We start from the raw sequence: 13,591 nt of genomic DNA, 5'->3' as shown, positions 1-13,591 counted from the left end.
TCTGTTCATTGCATCCAACAAGCTGTGCAGACGTCTGCAGAACTGGGAGGTGCTGTAGGTCCATGACACCATCTTCAGTCTCTCAGACTCCTGCCTTTCTCTTATCTCAATTCTTATGTGTGGTTTTCATCCAAACGGTTTCAAAACAGCTACTACACCCATGGGCATTGCATTAATGTTTCAAGCAGGAAGAATGGGGAAGAATGAAAAGCCATCTTTGACAAGCTTCCGTTTTTATTCCAGAAGGGAAGCTCTTTTTGTCAGAATTCCAGATACACACTATTAAGAGAACCATGTAACATGACCACCCCTCAATGCAAGGGACTCTGGGGAATGAAAGACTTTTCACTGGATACAAAGCAACCCCAAACAAAATTGTAGTTAGGGAAGAAATGGGGATGGATGGTAACAGGGTAGGGACTGGGCAGTGCAAACAATGGGGGTATAAGTGAACATCCACAGAATCCTTGTCTTTTGGCCCCTTCCCACTCGGTGACCCCATTTTATCTTTAGCACCCCTTCGACCCCATCATCCAGCCACACTGCCTTCTTTGGGTTCTTTCAACTACTAAGTTTGTTCTTGCCTTGGGACATTGGCATTGAGCTCTCTCCAAGGGTTGTGTCCCCTTGGATCTCACATGGCTGCTTCCTCCTCATCTGTCATAGCCCAGATTCTAACTCTTCACCTCAGAGAGCACTCCCTGGCCAGCTAGTCCAAACAGGCCATCCCATCCGTCTCTCACACACAACCTTAGTTTGTCTTTTTTTTTTTTTTAAGATTTTATTTATTTGAGAAAGAGAGAGAACACAAGCAGGGTGAAGGGCAGAGGGAGACGCACACTCTGAGCTTAGCAGGAATTCTGATGCGGGGCTCGATTCCACAGCTCTGGGATCATGACCTGAGCCGAAGGTAGATGCTCAACTGACTGAGCCATGCAGGCACCCTTTTAATTCCTTGCTTAGTATTTATATGATTGTATAATCCTACAACTATATCATTATTTAAATTATATATGACTTTTTACTATATCATTATTTAAATTAAATAGGATTTTTTTCCCTTATTCACTAATATTGGTCCATCTTTCCCACTAGGAACCCTGTCCTTCTGTTTGTTGTATTTCCAGTGCCTAGAACATTTCTTGACATTTAATAAGTATTCATGGTTATTTGTAGAGTGAATGAATAAATGAATAAAATAATCCCAGATATCTACTGACTGAATGAGAACATCTCTATGGAACTCTACCTCTTCTCTTCACTATGCAACTCATTGTCTCACCTCATAATCATTTCCCCAGAAATTCATCAGAGAAGATAGCATTTCTGCAGCTTTTGGAGTGCTCCAGGCTGTTCCAAATATGGCTGCCAACCCCATAGTGGCAGATACCACGACGCACATGCCACATTATTTTCCAAAGCAAAAATTTTAGAATCAATTTCTGAATAATCTGTAGGTTGCACTATTGAAAATGAAGCCCATGAACTCGATCCTATTCAGGCAGGGAATAGATGAGTTTTCTTGGCTCTAGATTTTAAAGATACAATCATCTCCCTCCCCAGGCTCTCAGTTATATTGTCCTTGCTGCCACTTGAACTTTTCCCACTTGTAATAAATTGCTCCAAATTTAATGCATCATAAAATTGAGAGCCTGTTGTGCCAATTTGGCTTCTAATTCCCTGTAATTTGTATCTGTTTCTAGAATGGTAATAAAATCAACATAAATCATATTTTAAAAAATAAGATTAGGGCCTGCAGAGAAACACACAGTGTTTCATTGAAAGAGTAGGTAACATAATCAGGATTCTGAACAACAAAATATAATCACCTGTGAAATTTCTGTGGGAAAATTAATGTTCAAATGATACAATCATATGAGGAAAGTAAGCACAATAATTCTGAATTAATATAGCTCTCTATTAAGAAATGATTATTAAGGGGGAAATGGGCCACTTAAAAAGGAGCTGCTGTGGTCTCTTACCAAGTCCAGAAACAAAACCAATAATCCAATTACGGTCAAGTCTGAAAATAGAAATAGACATGGTGATCTTGAGAAAGGGAATTATTCTTCACATCATTAGAGGCATAGAGAGATATAAACCAGATCTTTTGATGACACTAATCCAAGCATTGGGATATACATGAATAGAAGGAAGAAAGGAAAACAAACAAAACCTAGTGCACTGAACTAAGCCTTGGACTTTTGAAATACAGAACTTACCTTGTACTCTGGGGTTTAGATTTAGGACACAATATTTATTTAGATGTCCCCTTCCCACTGCAAATAATACCTAAGCATGCACTTACTGATTGATTGTTTTATGGATTTTATTTTTAAGTAATCTCTCCACCCAACATGGGGCTCGAACTCACAACCCCAAGTCCAAGAGTCACAGGCTCCACTGACTGAGCCAGACAGGTGCTCCCAACCCAACACAGGGCTTGAATTTACGACCCTGAAATCTTGACCTGAGCAAAAATCAAGAGTTGGCTGTTTAACCAACTGAGGCACCCAGGTGCCCCATCAGGCCCTTTTTGATGTGTTCTTGTGGTCTCTGAGCTGTAGAGATGATGATTATTTGTTCAGAGTTTTACTATTTATAAAGCATAATCTCAATTTCTTATCTCACTTAAGATGTGGTATTCAGACAGCTTTGTTATTTATTCAAACAAGTACATCAAGAGATGAACACATATTTTATTCACTTATATTTTCCACTCGCTGTAACTAAGAGAACAACATCACCACTAAATGACTCTCCCCAAAGGGGAAAAAAAAGGAAAAAAATCTACACTAGGTTCAATTTTTGACTTCGACAAGCAGAGAAGCATCTGATGGTTTCACATTACAAAGGAATGTATAAGTCTACAATATCAAATATTCCATGAAAGTAAAAAAAAAGTCTCTTTTCATTAAAAAATAAATATATCCTGAGGCGCCTGGGTGGCTCAGTTGTTGAACGTCACCGGCTGGGGTCATGACCCCAGGATTGTGCACACATGTGCTCTGTTTCTCTCTCTCTCAAATAAATGAGTAAACTCTTTTAAAAATAAGAAGAATATGGAAGATCTCCATGAACTGATACTCTGTGATTTCTCGGAGATACTGTTAATCCAAAGGAGCAAAGCGCAAAAGATCATGTGCGGTATGTGCGCTACCTTCTGTTTAAGGAGGAAAATAAGGCAACGATGCGGATGGGCTTATCTTGAAAAAGGAAACGTAAGGATTTAACCCAGAAACTGTGAAGCAGATTGATTGCTTTCGAGAGGTAGGAGGTGCAGGACTGGAGGGGTAGGGAAGAGAGTGACCTTACTGTATAAAAGGGCATACAATTCTGACTTTTGGAAACATTAGGTAAGTAACCATGTGAGCACAAAGGACGAACCGCTCTGACTGTGATGTTTGATGGGCGACTAGAATTTGAACTTACACCTGCCAAATCCAGCTTGTGGTCCTGACTCTTCAAAAATGGAAAGGACCTTATGGAGGTGGTCCAGCCCTCCTCACTTAACAGGTGAGAAACCAAAACCCAGCAGGGTGAGCGACGTGGAGGGTCAACACGGGCACTGCTGCCTTCGAGGTCTGGCACATGAGTTTTTTCCCTGAAAGCATGCTGCCTCTAGCTTGAATTGAACCAAATGTGCTTCATGAAGCTTGATACATTTTTACTCACTACATTTTTCTTTTTTTTAAGGTTTTATTTATTTATTTAACAGAGAGAGACACAGCGAGAGAGGGAACACAAGCAGGGGGAGAGGGAGAGGGCGAAGCAGACTTCCCGCTGAGCAGGGAGCCCAATGCGGGTCTTGATTCACGGACCCTGGGACCATGACCCAAGCTGAAGGCAGATGCTTAACGACTGAGCCACCCAGGTGCCCCTACTTATTACATTTTTCAATCTCTTATTCAACAATAACTGATGGAACATTTTTGTTCTTCTTTTTTACTTCCCCTCCTTCCTTTTTCTCTTTCATCCTCATGACCACTTTGACCTGAAAGGATTTTTGACTGAAATACTACTACTGTAAGAGAGGCATTCTAGGGGCACCTGGGTGGCTCAGTGGGTTAAAGCCTCTGCCTTCGGCTCAGGTCATGATCTCAGGGTCCTGGGATCGAGCCCCGCATCAGGCTCTCTGCTCAGCAGGGAGCCTGCTTCCTCCTCTCTCTCTGCCTGCCTCTCTGCCTACTTGTGATCTTTGTCTGTCAAATAAATAAAATCTTTAAAAAAAAAAAAAAAGAGAGGCATTCTAGGGGTGCCTGAGTGGCTCAGTTGGTTAAGTGTCTGCCTTTGGCTCAGGTCATGACCCTGGAGTCCCGGGATCGAGTCCCACATTGGGCTCCCTGTTCAGCAGGGAGTCTCTTTCTCCCTCTGACCCTTCCCCCTCTCATGCTCTCTCTCTCTCTCTCTCTCTCCCTCTCACATTGTCTCTCTCTCAAATAAAATCTTAAAAAAAAAAGAGGTATGCTAATGGAAGCTGGGATGCGAAGTGCATTGGGGCACCTGGGTGGTTCTATCAGTTAAGCATCTGACTCTTGATCTCAGCTCAGGTCTTGATCTCAGGGTCATGAGTTTAAGTCCCACATCAGGCTCCATGCTGGGTGTGGAGCCTACTTAAAAAAAAAAAAAAAAAGTGCACATGTGACAGGATCCCTGCCCTTAGTGCGGGATAGCTGGACACAAACAGGTACAGCCCAGTGTAAACGCCATCACTGAAACCCTTTTGTTTTGGATAGATTGTGAGCAGCTTTCCAGAGGCAGAGAAGGTTAAGCCTCATCTCAAAAAAGTAAATGGGAGCTTTTCAAGTTATTTGGGGCCCCAGGAAGGAAGCTGTCTCCAGCAGAGGCACAGCAGGTATGACAGAACAGAGACGGTAAACTTTAGTCCTTGTGTTGATGTTCACTATGCTCTTTAGACTTAAAAAAAAATCATCTCTTAATCTTAATCAGTTCATCAGTTTCAATACCACATGTCACATTCTAGTAACTGCTCATGCTTTTTATTGTGGCCCTTTCAAAAAAGAGTCATTGATTTGGCTCCTCCTATGTTGAATCCCTTGCTACAGGGATTTTTTTTTTTTTAATTTTTTTTTTTTTATTTATTTATTTGACAGAGAGCTAGAGAGAGAGCACAAGTAAGCAGAGCGGCAGGGAGAGGGGGAGAGAGAGAAGCAGGCTCTCTGCTGAGCAGGGAGCCCAATGCGGGGCTTGATCCCAGGACCCTGGAATCATGACCCGAGCCGAAGGCGGCCGCTTAACCAACTGAGCCACCCGGGCGCCCCACTACAGGGTTTTAAATACTCAGTGCTCGCCATGGTAACCCGCACTCCCCCTCACTCCACAAAGCAGCATCGATCAGCACGTGCTGGACTCCCAGCTAAGTGCTGCTGCAGAACCAGAGACGAGAACACGGGGGATGCAAGGGGGCTGGGAATGAGGGAGATATCATTACTCACCCACTAGGAAAGCCTCTAAGGAGACTAATTTCAGCCGTTACTATAGTATTGGTTTAACTACTGCCAATTTCTTGAAGGCAGGAATGAGTTCTGACAGTCCCTGGAAGTCACTATTGACTCTCCTCCTCACACATCGCCCATATCTATCCATTTTACCCCCTGCGTGCTTTTCAAATCCATCCATTTCTCTCCAACTTTATCAGTACCTCCATATTGTAAGCCTCTGCTATCTGTCCTGCAGATGAGCCAGCTGGTCTCCTTGCATCGTTGCTCATCCCTCTGTAATCCTCTCTAATCTATTGTCCACATGGCAGCCAAAGTAATCTTTGCAAAATGCAAACCTAATCATGTTCAACTCTCACATTTGCTCGAAATCACTCAATGCCTTCCAGCTGTTCTTGGTATAAAGACGTGGTCTGTCTCATTGGTCCCCAGTGGGAGCAGAGACCCTGAGTCAAGCCTTTAGGACCCTGTGTCTCTGTTCTCAGCAGAAAAGTGGGGAAGGGCAATCATGTCATCTGATGCCTCAAATGCTTAGTCTGCCCCAAATTCATTCTTCACGTATCATTCATTCAATTGGCATCGGGATCTTTCCATACTGGCATATAGCTATTTATTTCTTCCTAATGACCACATGATATTTCATTGGGTTCATTTTTTTTTTATTTATTTTTTTTTTTATTTGACAGAGAGCACAAGCAGGCAGAGAGGCAGGCAGAGAGAGAGGAGGAAGCAGGCTCCCTGCTGAGCAGAGAGCCCGATGCGGGGCTCGATCCCAGGACCCTGAGATCATGACCTGAGCCGAAGGCAGCGGCTTAACCCACTGAGCCACCCAGGCGCCCCTCATTGGGTTCATTTTTCATAATTTATTTAAGCAGTCCCAATCCCTCTTAAGATGTGGCCAAGACTACACAGGTACACACTATTTTATATATATCTCTGGTTACTATTCTCTTTCAAAATTATTTTTAGCTCTTCCTACAATATTCTTCCTCTTCCTGTATCTTCCATATAAAATGTTGAATCAGTTTTTGAAGCTCCCTAAAAAATGCTCTTGGAATTTTGCTCAGAACTGGAAAAAAAATTTATATATATATAGTATGTAAAGAATGAATGATGAGGGTATGGAACATGATTCTCCACAGTCTGGCACAAGTGATTCTATGTGCGTAATAATTTTGTGCAAGAAGCCAAAAAAGAAATAGCAAATTAGAAGCATAATTCAAAAAGATAAGAAAAGGGAGTACCTGGGTGGCTCAGTTGGTTGAGCATCAGATTCTTGGTTTTAGCTCAGGTCATGATCTCAGGGTGGTGAGACTGAGTCCCACTTTGGGCTCCATGCTCAGCACAGAGTCTGTCTGAGAGTCTCTCTCTCTCTCTTTCCCTTTGCCCCTCCCGCTGCTCTCACTTTTTCTCTCTCTCTCAAAATAAATAACATCTTAAAAAAAAAAAAAAGAAAATATAGTTTTTTGAAATAGGAGCCCATTCAAATTGTTAGTTATTAGAAAACTATTTACTGAGAAGCTCCTATGAGATGGGCACTGCCCCATAAGCAGGGACGTAGACAACATCTCTATATTCTGATGTGTGGACATAGCAATGAACGTATAAACATGCACAAAGATTGTGGATGGTGAGGGTCGCTAGTTAAGGGCATGAAGACAAGAGATGGGAACTGGGCAGTGCTTGTTGTTGGGTGACCAAGGAGGCTTGCCCTGGGAAGACACATTCAAACTGAGCTCTTAATGATAAGGACCCAGTTCTGCAAAAACTCAAGGGGAGAGCATTTTGGGTACAGCAAATGGCCGGTTCGAAAGGCCCAGGGCAGGCATGAGATGGCCAAGGTGAAGCACGGTGAAGGAGAAGTCAGTCAGGAAACAGAGAAAGGCAAATACACTACCATCTCACTTATGTGTGGAACTGAGAAATGAACAAACAACAACAAAAACCAAGTTAAAAAAAAAAAAAAAAACCGTAAAAACAAAAACCAAGCTCAGATTCAAAGAACAGCTTGGTGGTTACCAGAGGTGGGGGGGAGGGGGTGGGGGAAACAGGTGCAGGGAGTCAGAAGGTCCCAACCTCCAGTTATAAAATAAGTAAGTTTGGGGATATAACGTACCCCACGGTGACTAGGGTTAACAATACTGTATTCCGGGGCGCCTGGCTGGCTCAGTCGGTAGAGTATGTAACTCTCCATCCCAGGGTCATGAGTTCAAGCCCCATGCTGGCCATCGAGGCTACTTCAAAATAAATAAATAAATAAATATTTGTTGTTATAAGTCCTAGAGTTTGGGGGTGGGATGTTACGCAACATTGTTGCCTCTGTGAACCCTTCTAGGCCTCTTGCCCATCCACACACATTAACACTGCCTCCTCTGAACCACTTTCTCACCTCCTACACAGACAAGCACACACACTTAGCCACCGGTTGTAGATTTTTTTTTTTTTTAAGATTTTATTTATTAGACCAACAGAGATCACAAGTAGGCAGAGAGGCAGGCAGAGACAGAAGGGGAAGCAGACTCCCTGCTGAGCAGAGAGCCCAACGTGGGGCTCGATCCCAGGACCCTGAGATCATGACCCAAGCTGAAGGCAGAGGATTGACCCACTGAGCCACCCAGGTGCCCCTGGTTGTAGATTTTTTTTAAAGATTTTTATTGATGGGACGCCTGGGTGGCTCAGTTGGTTGGGCAGCTGCCTTCGGCTCAGGTCATGATCCCAGCGTCCTGGGATCGAGTCCCACATCGGGCTCCTTGCTCATCAGGGAGCCTGCTTCTCCCTCTGCCTCTGCCTGCCATTCTGTCTGCCTGTGCTTGCTCTCTCTCCCTCTCTCTCTCTGACAAATAAATAAATTTAAAAAAAATTTTTTTTAAAGATTTTTATTGTTTTGAGAGAGACAGACAGCACCCACGTGAGTGGGGGGAGGGGCAGAGGGGGAGGGAGAGAGAATCTCAAGCAGACCAAACTTTCCTTGAACTAAAACGAATCCAGGGGCACCTGGGTGGCTCAGAGGGTTAAAGCCTCTGCCTTGGGCTCAGGTCATGATCCCAGGGTCCTGGGATCGAGCCCCGTATCGGGCTCTCTGGTCGGCAGAGAGCCTGCTTCCTCCTCTCTCTCTGCCTGCCTCTCTGCCTACTTGTGATCTCTTTCTGTCCAATAAATAAATAAAATCTTTAAAAAAAAAATAAAATGAATCCAAAAATTCTCCTTGAATTTTGCACTATATGGAAGCATCCTCTTCTGAACTCTCGGCCCTCTCCCTTTCTACCCAAGAACAGGACATATAATTTCCCTTTGCAATCGTGTCCCCTGCTCTGTTCTTCTGTACCAGCAAGAGATGACTCTTGTCGCTGGAAACAGCACTGACTTGAGCCTGCGCAACAAATCTTACTAAACAGCTTTCTCTTCCATTAGTTTCCCCATATATTTAGCCTGGCACCATTGACCTCTCCGAGAAGCCAAAATCATCTTGTTCATCTTGTCAGGTCAGCACAATTTATTGACCTTTGTTAAAATGGCATAAAAGCCCCAGGCCTCACCACCTTTGAGGGTTTTCACTTGTTTTCTGAGGCTCCCCATGTGCATCCGAAATAAATCTTTTCTCCTGTTGATCTAGCTTTGTCAGTTTAATCTGCAGGGCCCAGTCATTGAACTAAGAGTGTAGAAGAAAAGAGGGTTTTTTTTTGTGTTTTTTTTTTTTCCCCTTCCCTACAGAATCCAATACACCTTTAAGGAAAATCTTCCAAAACTCACTGCTGAATCTGTTACCACAACTGATACAATTTGGTGACGATCATTAATTTCACACTGTTATTTTGTAACTTCCCTAACCCGTAATTCACAAGTGCGTGGAATAACTAAATCATACAAGGAGTCAGGAAATGTGTGCAAAAGCAAAACTCACGAGTTTATTAGCAGCAGGTCAATTCTGACTGAATAATAACTAAAAGGAAAAATTTGTGTTCATTGAGGTTTTGACTTTAGCCTTATATCTAGGTAGCAAGTGCTTTGCTACTAGAGGAAGAAAAAAACCCTGTATTTGTGGGGGAAGGGGAGTCCACATAAAATAAGGACAGAGGAGGGAGGACCACCGCCTCCCCCCCACATGCAAGGAAATGCCATTTTTATTCAGATCAGTGGTAAATGGAAAGCATCTGTTTTCAAACTTCAGCATCAGCATCACCTGGAGGGCTTGTTAAAACACGATTTGCTGGGGCGCCTGGGTGGCTCAGTGGGTTAAGCCGCTGCCTTCGGCTCAGGTCATGATCCCAGGTCCTGGGTTCGAGCCCCACATCGGGCTTTCTGCTCAGCGGGGAGCCTGCTTCCTCCTCTCTCTCTGCCTGCCTCTCTGCTTACTTGTGATTTCTCTCTGTCAAATAAATAAATAAAATCTTTAAAAAAAAAAAAACACGATTTGCTGGCCACTGCCTGAGTGTCAAATAAATAAATAAAATCTTAAAAAAAAAAAAAACACGATTTGCTGGCCACTGCCTGAGTTCCTGATCCAGTAGTTCCGGGGGGAGGGTCTGAGGCTCTACACTTCTAACCGGCTCTGGGGCCGTTGCTGCTGCGGTGCCTTCGGGGGACCACACTTTGAGAATTGCTGGTATAGAAGAAAGGATTCTGTGAGGATAAAGTAGCCTCCCCAGGGGGCTCCATGGCCAGGTCACGGACACCTCTCACGGGTTCCTTCTGCCTCTCCCCTTCTACAAGACTCTGGTCTTTTTAGTCCACCAATGGCTGGCACCCTGGGCAGGGTGCAGAAAGGAAAACTACAAGCCAAATCCTCGAAAGCAATGACCACCCCTTGTGATCGTTCAAGTTCCCCTGAAAGCAAAGCCTGAAGCGAAGACTTGGGAGCAGTGGCTTATCCGGAGGCGATTCCAGGCTGCAGGAGTGAGGGTGCAGGGAAGGAGGACACTCCAACGTCACAGTGTGCTATTCCCGTCCATCAAGTCTCCTGGGATCTCCAGGAAGCTGAACGCCTTCCAGAATTGCCTACCAGAGAGATGGGAGACTGGGCATTATCCACCTGCTAGACCCATTGTTTGAGGGTTGGCTCAGGACCTTAACACTCTTGCACTGCCAAGCCACGCCAGCTCGTGTGGCCCATGAGAGGGTCCTGGGGCAGAAGCCAGGTGATTGAGTGGTGACCCTGGTGAGCCTGAGCTCTGAGGACCCGTCCAGGACAGGCGCGCGGGAAGTCAGAGTGGACCTACAGGGCACGAAGAAAACGCCAGAGATGTCTGCCACTTGGCTGCGGGCTCAGGTGTGCGAGTCGGCTGGAAAGACCCGGCTGCAGGCAGGTCCGGCTGGCTCTCCTGGTAAGTCATAAAAAAAGCTCTCGTTGGGCGCCGGGGTTCGTAACAGCACTGTTGGTAACAGCCCCGGGTGGAAGCAAGCCCTCTGAAATGCAGAGAATAAGCTGGTCGTTGCCAGAGGGAAAATGGGTGACGCAATGAGTGATCTAGTTGAAGGGGATTAAGAGGTACAAATTTTGGGTTATAAAATAAGTCACAGAAATGAAAGGTACAAGACAGGAAGATGGTCCGTGGTATTATACTAAGGTCGCACGGTGACGACAGTTAGTGGGATGAGCATTGTGGAATGTAAAGAATTAGCGAGTCCCTGTGTTGCACACCTGAAACTAATATAACGTTGTATGCCAATTATACTTCCACTGAACACTGAAAATTAGGAATTTAGAATAACACATAGTTGCTTATTTGTTTTATTCTGTATTACTCACATGGGAAAGTCCCAGGATGGCCATGCCAACTATAATTTCTATAGTTTTAAAATATTTGTCGCAGCTTTTCCATAATTTCTTTAATCCGCTCTCCTTCGACTCCGCAAGATGTCTGCGTGATGTACAAGTGTGGGAGAAGAAAGCCCACAGGGAGAAGCTTTGAGCAGGGAGTGCAGAGAGGGGGTTCCGTGCTTCTCTCTTCTCTCGGTCTCTTCTCTCTTCTGCTTCTTCCCAGCAGCCTTCCTGTGTGTGCTTCCTGGGAGCCAGCCCTGTAAGAGGGAGCAAATAGGTACAGTGAGCCCCCCAGATGGGTCTCCCTCCTGCTGTGTGTACTCTGCTCCTCTCTGGTCTCCTGGGATAAGCCTGGGGTATGTAAACCTTTGCCTCAGGCTCTGCTTTTTGGGAAATCCAAGCTACAATTTTCATCAAAGAAGATGGGCGTTCTAAAAAGTTCCATTTTACACTGCCATTTACCCAGGAGTCTAAGTATGGCCAAACCTTATCACTGTCAATCAGATAACTATAAATAATCTCATTAACTTAATGGGCATTGCTTTTGTGATGAAAGAAATGGAGTACATTTTCATGTTTATTGGCTATGTTTATATCTTTTCTGCTTTTTTCCCCAAAATTTATTTAAATTCTAGTTAGTTAACATAAAGTATAATAATGATTTGGGGAGTAGAATTGGTTCCATACATATTTTAGGATTGTTTGTTCCAGTTCTGTGAAAAATGCTGGTGGTATTTTGGTAGGGATTGCATTAAATTGTAGTAGAATAGACATTTTAACAATGGGTAGTATAGACATTTTAACAATGTCTGTTTTTCCAATCCATGAATTTTTTCCCATTTCCCGTGTCCTCTTCAATTTCATGAGAATTCTATAGTTTCAGAGTGTAGATCTTTTAACTCTTTGGTTAGGTTTATTCCTAGGTATCTTACTGTTTGGGGCACAGTTGTAAATGGGATCAATTCCTTGATTTAATTTTCTGCTGCTTCATTACTGGTGTATAGAAATGGGACAGATTCTGCATATTGATTTTTATATCCTTCAGCTTTGCTGAATTCATGTATTCTAGCAATTTTTTTGTGGAGTCTTTTGGGTTTTCTACAGAGAGTATCATGTGATCTGCAAACAGAGTTTGACTTCCTTGCTGATATGAATGTATCTTCTTTCTTTTTGCTTTGATTGTTGAGGCTAAGACTTCCAGTACTATGTTAAATAGCATTGATGAGAGTGGACATCCCTGTCTTGTTCTTGACTATAGAGACAAAGCTCTGTTTTTCCCCATTGAGGATGACATTAACTGTGGGTCTTTCGCCTATGGCTTAGACAGACATCACAAGCAGGCAGAGACAGGCAGAGAGAGAGGAGGAAGCAGGCTCCCTGCTGAGCAGAGAGCAGGATTCCGGCTCGATCCCAGGACCCTGAGATCATGACCTGAGCCGAAGACAGAGGCTTAACCCACTGAGCCACCCAGGTGCCCCTGTTGAGGGTTTTTATCAAGAAAGGGTGCTATATTTTGTCAAATGCTTTTTTTTTTTCATCTATTGAGAGGATCCTATGTTTCTTATCCTTTCTTTTATTAATGTGGTGTATCATATTGATTGGTCTGAAGATATTGAACAACCCCTGCTTTTCTGGTCTTTTTGATATGATGCGGGCCAGGAGCAAATGGTCAAGAAACAATTCTTGACATACTTTTGAGACAAAAAGATGTTCTTATTAAAGCATGGGAGCAGGACCTGTGGGCAGAAAATGGTATGCTGGGATTGTGAGGAGCAATTGATTATATACTTTCAGGTTGTGGGGGGATAGAGATCAAAGAATTTCCCAAAAGGATTTTCCTATGTTAAAGAAGACTACAGGAGGTCTGGCTATTAACTGTCAAGCTAAGGTGGCTTTTTGCCTCTCGAAAGCATTGACATTCAGGCAGTTGTGAACTCCTTGTGGGTCTTCATTCAGGCAGTTGTGAACTCCTTGTGGGTCTTCATGGTCTGCCTGTCTGAAGTGTCTGTCAACGGGCTGCAAGTTGTAAGGAGATTTAATTTTATCTGCATTTCTTTTGCCTTTGTGCTCCTCATTTTGCCCAATTTCCTATGGGAGAATTCCCCCTTAATGATTTACGAGCACTGCACTAAGCTTATTGGGCTACTGACTGTCATGTGTGTTGCAAATATATTTTCTCAGCTTGCATTTTGTCCTCGACTCTGCAGAGAATTTTAGTTGTCACTTGTTAAACTTCTTTTTTTTTTCTTTTAAATATTTTATTTATTTATTTGACAGAGAGCGATCACAAGTAGGCAGAGAGGCAGGCAGAGAAAGAAGGGGAAGCAGGCTCTCCGCAGAGCAGAGAGCCCGAAGCGGGGCTCGATCCCAGGAC

Source organism: Lutra lutra, chromosome 13, assembly GCF_902655055.1.
Source record: "Lutra lutra chromosome 13, mLutLut1.2, whole genome shotgun sequence".
In the NCBI taxonomy this organism is placed as follows: Eukaryota; Metazoa; Chordata; class Mammalia; order Carnivora; family Mustelidae; genus Lutra; species Lutra lutra.
Note: the sequence above shows the minus strand (reverse complement) of the source record.